The sequence below is a fragment of the Sinohyriopsis cumingii genome, unplaced genomic scaffold (genome assembly GCF_028554795.1).
Source record: "Sinohyriopsis cumingii isolate HCF-2022 unplaced genomic scaffold, ASM2855479v2 utg002706l, whole genome shotgun sequence".
In the NCBI taxonomy this organism is placed as follows: domain Eukaryota; kingdom Metazoa; phylum Mollusca; class Bivalvia; order Unionida; family Unionidae; genus Sinohyriopsis; species Sinohyriopsis cumingii.
The window spans coordinates 2,867-12,500 of NW_028316276.1; positions in this window are offsets into that span (position 1 = coordinate 2,867).

Below are 9,634 nucleotides of genomic sequence, written 5' to 3' on the forward strand. Positions count from 1 at the left end.
TCTCGTCTCGATTCACTTTCAATCGAGACCATAGGAAACGCATTTTTTCCTATATAATAGTACCAAATACTATGTGTGGGTAGTTGGTCAAAAAGTTGGCCAAAAGGTGCACCTTTTTGAATTCGTTCCGTTTTTACCAAGGCTTTCTACCACGGCAAACCCTCGATTCCCCAAGCCTTTCCTCACTCTCTATCACACCTTGCTAGCTACCAGAGAGAGAGAGTGTGCCTGCCTCTCTCCCTTCTCGCTTGTCCTGTCCTTGGTAAGCTAGCCTTCGATCGGACCTAGCTAGCTACCAGAGAGAGAGAGTGTGCCTGCCTCTCTCCCTTCTCGCTTGTCCTGTCCTTCGTACGCTAGCCTTCGATCGGACCTAGCTAGCTACCAGAGAGAGAGAGTGTGCCTGCCCTCTCTCCCTTCTCGCTTGTCCTGTCCTTCGTACGCTAGCCTTCGATCGCACCTTGCTAGCTACCAGAGAGAGAGTGTGCCTGCCTCTCTCCCTTCTCGCTTGTCCTGTCCTTGGTAAGCTAGCCATCGATCGCACCGTGCTAGCTACCAGAGAGAGAGAGAGAGCGTGCCTGCCTCTCTCTCTCTCCCTTCACGCTTGTCCTGTCCTTGGTAGGCTAGCCTTCGCTCGCACCTAGCTAGCTACCAGAGAGAGAGAGAGTGTGTGTCTGCCTGCCTGCCTGCCTTATCGGCCTCTCTCTCTCGTCTCGATTCACTTTCAATCGAGACCATAGGAAACGCATTTTTTCCTATATAATAGTACCAAATACTATGTGTGGGTAGTTGGTCAAAACGTTGCCCAAAAGGTGCACCTTTTTGAATTCGTTCCGTTTTTACCAAGGGCTTTCTACCACGGCCAAACCTTCGATTCCCCAAGCCTTTCCTCACTCTCTATCACACCTTGCTAGCTACCAGAGAGAGAGAGTGTGCCTGCCTCTCTCCCTTCTCGCTTGTCCTGTCCTTGGTAAGCTAGCCTTCGATCGGACCTAGCTAGCTACCAGAGAGAGAGAGTGTGCCTGCCTCTCTCCCTTCTCGCTTGTCCTGTCCTTCGTACGCTAGCCTTCGATCGGACCTAGCTAGCTACCAGAGAGAGAGAGTGTGCCTGCCTCTCTCCCTTCTCGCTTGTCCTGTCCTTCGTACGCTAGCCCTTCGATCGCACCTTGCTAGCTACCAGAGAGAGAGTGTGCCTGCCTCTCTCCCTTCTCGCTTGTCCTGTCCTTGGTAAGCTAGCCATCGATCGCACCGTGCTAGCTACCAGAGAGAGAGAGAGAGCGTGCCTGCCTCTCTCTCTCTCCCTTCACGCTTGTCCTGTCCTTGGTAGGCTAGCCTTCGCTCGCACCTAGCTAGCTACCAGAGAGAGAGAGAGTGTGTGTGTCTGCCTGCCTGCCTGCCTTATCGGCCTCTCTCTCTCGTCTCGATTCACTTTCAATCGAGACCATAGGAAACGCATTTTTTCCTATATAATAGTACCAAATACTATGTGTGGGTAGTTGGTCAAAAAGTTGCCCAAAAGGTGCACCTTTTTGAATTCGTTCCGTTTTTACCAAGGGCTTTCTACCACGGCCAAACCCTCGATTCCCCAAGCCTTTCCTCACTCTCTCTCTCGCACCTTGCTAGCTACCAGAGAGAGAGAGTGTGCCTGCCTCTCTCCCTTCTCGCTTGTCCTGTCCTTGGTAAGCTAGCCTTCGATCGGACCTAGCTAGCTACCAGAGAGAGAGAGAGAGAGAGAGAGAGAGTGTGCCTGCCTCTCTCTCTCCCTTCTCGCTTGTCCTGTCCTTGGTAAGCTAGCCTTCGATCGGACCTAGCTAGCTACCAGAGAGAGAGAGAGAGAGAGAGAGTGTGTGTGTGTGCCTGCCTCTCTCTCTCCCTTCTCGCTTGTCCTGTCCTTGGTAAGCTAGCCATCGATCGCACCTTGCTAGCTACCAGAGAGAGAGAGAGAGCGTGCCTGCCTCTCTCTCTCCCTTCACGCTTGTCCTGTCCTTGGTAGGCTAGCCTTCGCTCGCACCTAGCTAGCTACCAGAGAGAGAGAGAGTGTGTGTGTCTGCCTGCCTGCCTGCCTTATCGGCCTCTCTCTCTCGTCTCGATTCACTTTCAATCGAGACCATAGGAAACGCATTTTTTCCTATATAATAGTACCAAATACTATGTGTGGGTAGTTGGTCAAAAAGTTGCCCAAAAGGTGCACCTTTTTGAATTCGTTCCGTTTTTACCAAGGGCTTTCTACCACGGCCAAACCCTCGATTCCCCAAGCCTTTCCTCACTCTCTCTCTCGCACCTTGCTAGCTACCAGAGAGAGAGAGTGTGCCTGCCTCTCTCCCTTCTCGCTTGTCCTGTCCTTAGTAAGCTAGCCTTCGATCGGACCTAGCTAGCTACCAGAGAGAGAGAGAGAGAGTGTGCCTGCCTCTCTCTCTCTCCCTTCTCGCTTGTCCTGTCCTTGGTAAGCTAGCCTTCGATCGCACCTTGCTAGCTACCAGAGAGAGAGAGCGTGCCTGCCTCTCTCCCTTCACGCTTGTCCTGTCCTTGGTAGGCTAGCCTTCGATCGCACCTAGCTAGCTACCAGAGAGAGAGAGTGTGTGTCTACCTGCCTGCCTGCCTTATCGGCCTCTCTCTCTCTCTCGTCTCGATTCACATTCAATCGAGACCCTAGGAAACGCATTTTTTCCTATATAATAGTGCCAAATACTATATGTGGGTAGTTAGTTAGGAAAGTTTCAACTTCCTAACCTTACAGACACTACCCAAGCCATATCGCTACTAGAGCGAGAGAGGGTGCCCCTGCCTCTCTCTCTCTCTACCTTTCGCTCTACTCCTAGCACTCCTGGCTAGATCGGCATTGCATGCTGGCTGGGACGACCTATCCAACGAGGGGTCGATCGTCCCGATGCGACCAGGCGATCGGTCGCAACAGGGAAGAAACCAGCTATCGTACTACGTCTCTAATGCAATGTATAGGACCCCAAAATCACTTCTTCCCTATATATAGTGCCAAATTCTATATGGGGGTAGTTGGTCAGGAAAGTTTCAATTTTGAAATCGTGCCTTTGCTACCAACGGCTTTGCACCAAGGGAAAGCCAGGGGTACACAAGGACTAGCGCCACAGTCTCACTTCTCGGTTTTATTTTATTCATTATCTCGGTAACGGATAGGAATTTTTTGATGGGGTTTGCTTTGGCAGATCGGCCATTACGAGAGCTATAAAGCAATGTCAACTGCGAGATTCGAACTCTTCCCTGTTGGTCGGGGCGGTGGGTGCGTCAAAACATATGACTTTTCAAAAAATCGACTTTATGCCGTTTCACTAAATGTTGAATATCTCGGGAACCCCTTGATATTTTTCCATGGGGTTTGCATTGGAATATTGGCCAATGAAAGGTCTAGATTGCTATGTCGGCGGCGGGATTCGAACTCGTGCTAGGTAGTTTTTACAGTGAAAAAACCGATGAACAAATGACTTTTTTGGCAATTTCTCCGTAACAAATGGGAATATTTCGACGAGGTTTATGCCGGCAAGTCGGTCTCGATAGCCTGTATCAGAAAATAACAAGTTGCCTGGCACAACTCCTCCCCAATCGTCGGGGCGGTGGGTGCGTCAAAACATATGACTTTTCAAAAAAAATCGACTTTATGCCGTTTCACTAAATGTTGAATATCTCGGGAACCCCTTGATATTTTTCCATGGGGTTTGCATTAGAATATTGGCCAATGAAGGGTCTAGATTGCTATGTCGGCGGCGGGATTCGAACTCGTGCTAGGTCGTTTTCACAGTGAAAAAACCGATGAACAAATGACTTTTTTGGCAATATCTCCGTAACAAATGGGAATATTTCGACGGGGTTTATGTCGGCAAGTCGGCCTCGATAGCCTGTATCAGAAAATATCAAGTTGCCTGGCACACCTCCTCCTCAATCGTCGGGGCGGTGGGTGCGTCAAAACATATGACTTTACAAAAAGTCTTTATGCCGTTTCACTAAACGTTGAATATTTTGGGAACCGCTTGACATTTTTCCATGGGGTTTGCATTGGAATATTGGACAATGAAGGTTCTAGACTGCTATGTCGACGGCGGGATTCGAACTTGTGCTAGGTCGTCCTCACAATTAAAAAACCGATGAAAAGCTACAGTTTCCCCCATATCTCCAGAACGGCTGGGAATATTTTCAAGCGGTTTGCTGCAGCGTGTCGGGGCCACGGGGCCACGTCGGGGAACGGGTGCCACCCGGACGCCACCGGGCGAGGTGGTGTCAAAATGGCGGAAAAACCGTTAGGTTCCTAGAATGAAGTGGTGGAAGGGAACGTCCCATTGGCACGTTTCACACCTCGGCAGACGCGCCTGGTCGAGACGAAGACAGAGAGTGGTAGATGTTGAAAATCGGTGCAGGTTTGGCCGAGTTAGGGGCTGTTTTGTCACCCGGCAGGGGCCACAAAACGACAAAGTCCGAAAAGCTACAGTTTCCCCCATATCTCCAGAACGGCTGGGAATATTTTCAAGCGGTTTGCTGCAGCGTGTCGGGGCCACGGGGCCACGTCGGGGAACGGGTGCCACCCGGACGCCACCGGGCGAGGTGGTGTCAAAATGGCGGAAAAACCGTTGGGGTTCCTAGAATGAAGTGGTGGAAGGGAACGTCACATTGGCACGTTTTACACCTCGGCAGACGCGCCTGGTCGAGACGAAGACATAGAGTGGTAGATGTTGAAAATCGGTGCAGGTTTGGCCGAGTTAGGGGCTGTTTTGTCACCCGGCAGGGGCCACAAAACGACAAAGTCCGAAAAGCTACAGTTTCCCCCATATCTCCAGAACGGCTGGGAATATTTTCAAGCGGTTTGCTGCAGCGTGTCGGGGCCACGGGGCCACGTCGGGGAACGGGTGCCACCCGGACGCCACCGGGCGAGGTGGTGTCAAAATGGCGGAAAAACCGTTAGGTTCCTAGAATGAAGTGGTGGAAGGGAACGTCCCATTGGCACGTTTCACACCTCGGCAGACGCGCCTGGTCGAGACGAAGACAGAGAGTGGTAGATGTTGAAAATCGGTGCAGGTTTGGCCGAGTTAGGGGCTGTTTTGTCACCCGGCAGGGGCCACAAAACGACAAAGTCCGAAAAGCTACAGTTTCCCCCATATCTCCAGGACGGCTGGGAATATTTTCAAGCGGTTTGCTGCAGCGTGTCGGGGCCACGGGGCCACGTCGGGGAACGGGTGCCACCCGGACGCCACCGGGCGAGGTGGTGTCAAAATGGCGGAAAAACCGTTGGGGTTCCGGAATGAAGTGGTGGAAGGGAACGTCACATTGGCACGTTTTACACCTCGGCAGACGCGCCTGGTCGAGACGAAGACATAGAGTGGTAGATGTTGAAAATCGGTGGAGGTTTGGCCGAGTTAGGGGCTATTTTTCACCCATGCCACAATAGTCAAGGTCAAGGTAGGGAGCGTGGGAAAATAGTGTTTTTCTCCCAAGCGTGGAAAGATATGTTAAAGTTTGACCCACCGGCGCCTAGGTCTGGATGAGTCGCACCTGCCTGTGTTATCCCCGTGCATGTCGCTGTGTCCGTTCGTGCGTACGCCTTCGCATAGCAAACGCTTCGGTGCCAAGTCGGTAGCTTAAAGTTGGTTTTCTCCGAAAGCCTATGAGCGATCTTAAGGTGCGACCCATCGGCAGATGGGCCTCGACGAGACGCAGCTGGCAGTGAAAACCCCATGGATCTCGGCTGGTCCGATCGTCCGTAAGTCAAAGAAAACGAATGCAATGGAATTCGCAATGGTCAGCTCGCTGCGAGAATCGGATTATTTTTTTTCCTGGCCAAACGGGTGGACCAATGGGCAATTGCAAGACGTCATTCGATCTGGCGTGACGAGAGGCGTCTTGGAAAAAAAAATAAGTCCATTGGACCTGTACGTTCGTCCGTAATGGTAAGAAAACCGATTTTTGGAACCCCCCTCCAATGTTAAAGTGAAAATGTCCATTAAAAAAAGTTTTCTCGCCGACGGGTAGAGGTATTGTCCCGTGTCGTGGTTCGACCGCTCGGGCCCGACGAGACGCGTCTGCCGGTGCCAGGCACGGTCGAGTAGGCGTGTCCGTTCGTCCGTGCGCTCTGGAAAACGTTTTCAGCCGCGCCGAACCATACGAGTGCGAAGTTGGCTTAAATCGAGTTTGCTCGAAAAGTAATGGACCGATTTTGACATGCGACCTACCGACAGGTCGGTCTCGGCAAGACACGTCGGACGGTGTGAAAGACATGGAATTCCCATCGTCCGTTCGTCCGTCCGGGGAAGAAAACGGGCCCGTTGATGTCAATGTCGGAAGCGGGCGACATTGGGTCGAAGCGAGTTTTGAGCATCGCCACTTAAAGGTATGTTGCCATGCCCTACGTCGTAAGATGGGCCTGGAAGAGCCGCATCTGGTGGTGCAAACCGCATGAAAATCGGCTTGTCCGTTCGTCCGTGCGACCCGTCCACGTGCATGTCGCTGGAGCGCGACATGGGGTTGAAGCGAGTTTTCAGCATCGCCACTTGGCAGGATGTTGACGAGCCATACGTCGGACGATGGGCCTGGAGAAGACGCATCTGTGCGTGCAAACCCCGTGAAAATCTGCTGGTCCGTTCGTCCGTACGGCTGAGAAAATGCGTAGTTCAAGGTCAAGGTCGGGAGCGTGGGAAAAAAATGGCTTGGGTGCAGTTTTCTCTGGAACGGGAAGAGCTATCTTGAAGTGGGAAGCACCGGCACATCGGCCCGGACGAGTCGCATCTGCCTGCGAAAAGGGCATTTGAATCACCGTGTCCGTTCGTGTGCAGGACGAGGAAAATGAATGGTTTGACTGTTGCGGAGAAGACGGATCCGTACTTGGAGTTAGTACGTGATTTACGCTGGCGCACAAAGAGAGATATGAATACCAAGAAGAAGAAGAAGAAGAAGAAGAAGAAGAAGAAGAAGAAGAAGAAGAAGAAGAAAAAAAATTAGAAAATAAAAATAACAAAGAAGAAGAAGAAGGAAGGCGGGAAGAAAGAACATAATAATAATAATAATAATAATAATAATAATAATAATAATAATAATAATAATAAAACCCGCAATACAAGGTGATTTTGTACGATACTATTTAAAACACTTTATGGAAGCGTTCGATTGTCGTTTCTATGCATAAATTTGGCAATTGTAATCCATTCCACTGCATTTTTCATGATGGGAAAATATTGTCCCACTTGGGCAAAGATTGGCCCAAAATCTACCTGGCATTGGAAGCACTTGGCTTCATTCACCTTAGGACTCCAGCGTTACCTTGTCGTACAGACAATATTGTGTAGGCATGTTTGTCCAATTCCTTGGTTCGACATTAAAATCACTTCATACAAACAATATAAGTGATTTCGTCCAATTGCGCTCTTTGACAAATTTCAAAATTGTGTGCAATTCGATCATGTGGCATTGATAAACACTTTACAGAAGCGTTTAATTATGTTCTGTCTGCATGAAGTTGGCATTTTCCATGATGGGAAATATTTGTCCAAAACCTACATGTTATCTGGCTTTGAGCCCCCCCAAAATTGCCAAGAAAAGTAGCAAAATGTGGCCAAAAACCTACGTTATTGGGTTTGGGGCAAAAATTTGCACAACAATGTTCCGAAAAGTGGCCAAAAACCTACCTAAACTTTTCTGAGACACGCTCGACAGTGTCTTCTTTCCGCACGGTTTGTGTCAAGCCCGTTCCCTTGGCTGTGACGGGAACAAATAAATTTAAAAAAAAAAAAAAACAAAGGAAAAAAAAAAAAAAAAGAAAAGAAAAGAAAAGAAAAAATCGTATCTGTAGAACGGTAAAAGATATTCTCATGCGGTTTGCGTTGGCTGCTGCGTCCTAGACAGAGCTATTATGTCTCTCTGTATGTATGTATGTATGTATGTATGTATGTATGTATGTATGTATGTATGTATGTATGTATGTATGCAAATCAATAAATAACCAAGTCCAACAAAACCCATTTCTTCCATGCAAGTGTAAAGTTGCCAAATATATCTTAATGGCTGCGTCCGTTCGTCCGCCATCGGGAGAAAACCGTTTTCCACCATGCAAGTGTGAAGTTTCGAAAAATTGAAATCTTTGGAATATAGCGACGTGCCACATGTCGGCAGATCGGGCTCGAAGAGACGACTCTGTTAGAGCAAACCGCACGTCAATAGCCCTGTCCGTTCGTCCGTACGCTTCGAGAAACCGACCGTTTCTAGGTAAAACGCGGCTTAAAGTTCCTTTCCTCCGGAAGGGCAAGAGCTAGGTAGACGTGCGACCCAGGGCCAGATTGGTCTTGAAGAGACGCGTCAGGCAGTGAAAACCCCACGAAAATCGGACTGTCCGTTCGCCCGCCATTGGAAGAAAACCGATTCCTTCCATGCAAGTGTGAAGTTTCGAAAAATTGAAAGCTTAGGAATAGAGCGACTTGCCATATGTCGGCAGATCGGGCTCGACGAGGCCACTGTGCTAGAGCAAACCGAACGTCGATAGCCCTGTCCGTTCGTCCGTTCGCTTCGAAAAACCGACCGTTTTTAGGTGAAACGCGGCGTAAAGTTCCTTTTCTCGGGAGGGGCAAGAGCTAGGTGGACGTGCCACCCAGGGCCAGATTGGCCTTGAAGAGACGCGTCTGGCAGTGAAAACCCCACGAAAATCGGACAGTCCGTTCGTCCGTGCGACCATGAAAAGCCGAAGGTCAAGGTTGTTGCCATCACGGCATTCCGTTGGTTCGGTATCTTCACTCGAATACCTATATCTTTCGAACGCTCGAAGATATTTTCGTGCGGTTTGCTGCGGCTGATGGGTCTGAGAAAGACCTATCCGTCGATGCCTTGCGCTGGAAGATGGCTTCATCCTGGACGAGGCGGTGGCCATTTCAGCGAGAGACGAAAGTAATGGGAAAATAACAAGTAACCGACTTCGCTCGGGAAGCAATTTATCGGCACTCTTGCTAGAAAATTCGTGTCTCTAAAACGGCGAAAGATATTCTCGTGCGGTTTGCGGTGGCGGCTGCGTCCTAGAGAGAGCTATCCACGCATGCCTTGCCGAGCGAGATGGCTTCAAAGATGGCTTCGTGATGGCCGTTCAGGCACAGGCAGAAATCACTGGAGGGGGGGATAGACACACAAAACTCGCTCGGTATGCAATTTATCGGCACACTTGCTAGAAAATTCGTGTCTCTAAAACGGCGAAAGATATTCTCGTGCGGTTTGCGGTGGCGGCTGCGTCCTAGACAGAGCTATCCACGCATGCCTTGCCGAGCGAGATGGCTTCAAAGATGGCTTCGTGATGGCCGTTCAGGCACAGGCAGAAATCACTGGAGGGGGGGATAGACACACAAAACTCGCTCGGTATGCAATTTATCGGCACACTTGCTAGAAAATTCGTGTCTCTAAAACGGCGAAAGATATTCTCGTGCGGTTTGCGGTGGCGGCTGCGTCCTAGACAGAACTATCCACGCATGCCTTGCCGAGCGATATATATATATATATATATATATATATATATATATATATATATATATATACATATATACATATATATACATATATATACATATATATACATATATATACATATATATATATATATATATATATATATATATATATATATATATATATATATATATATATATAT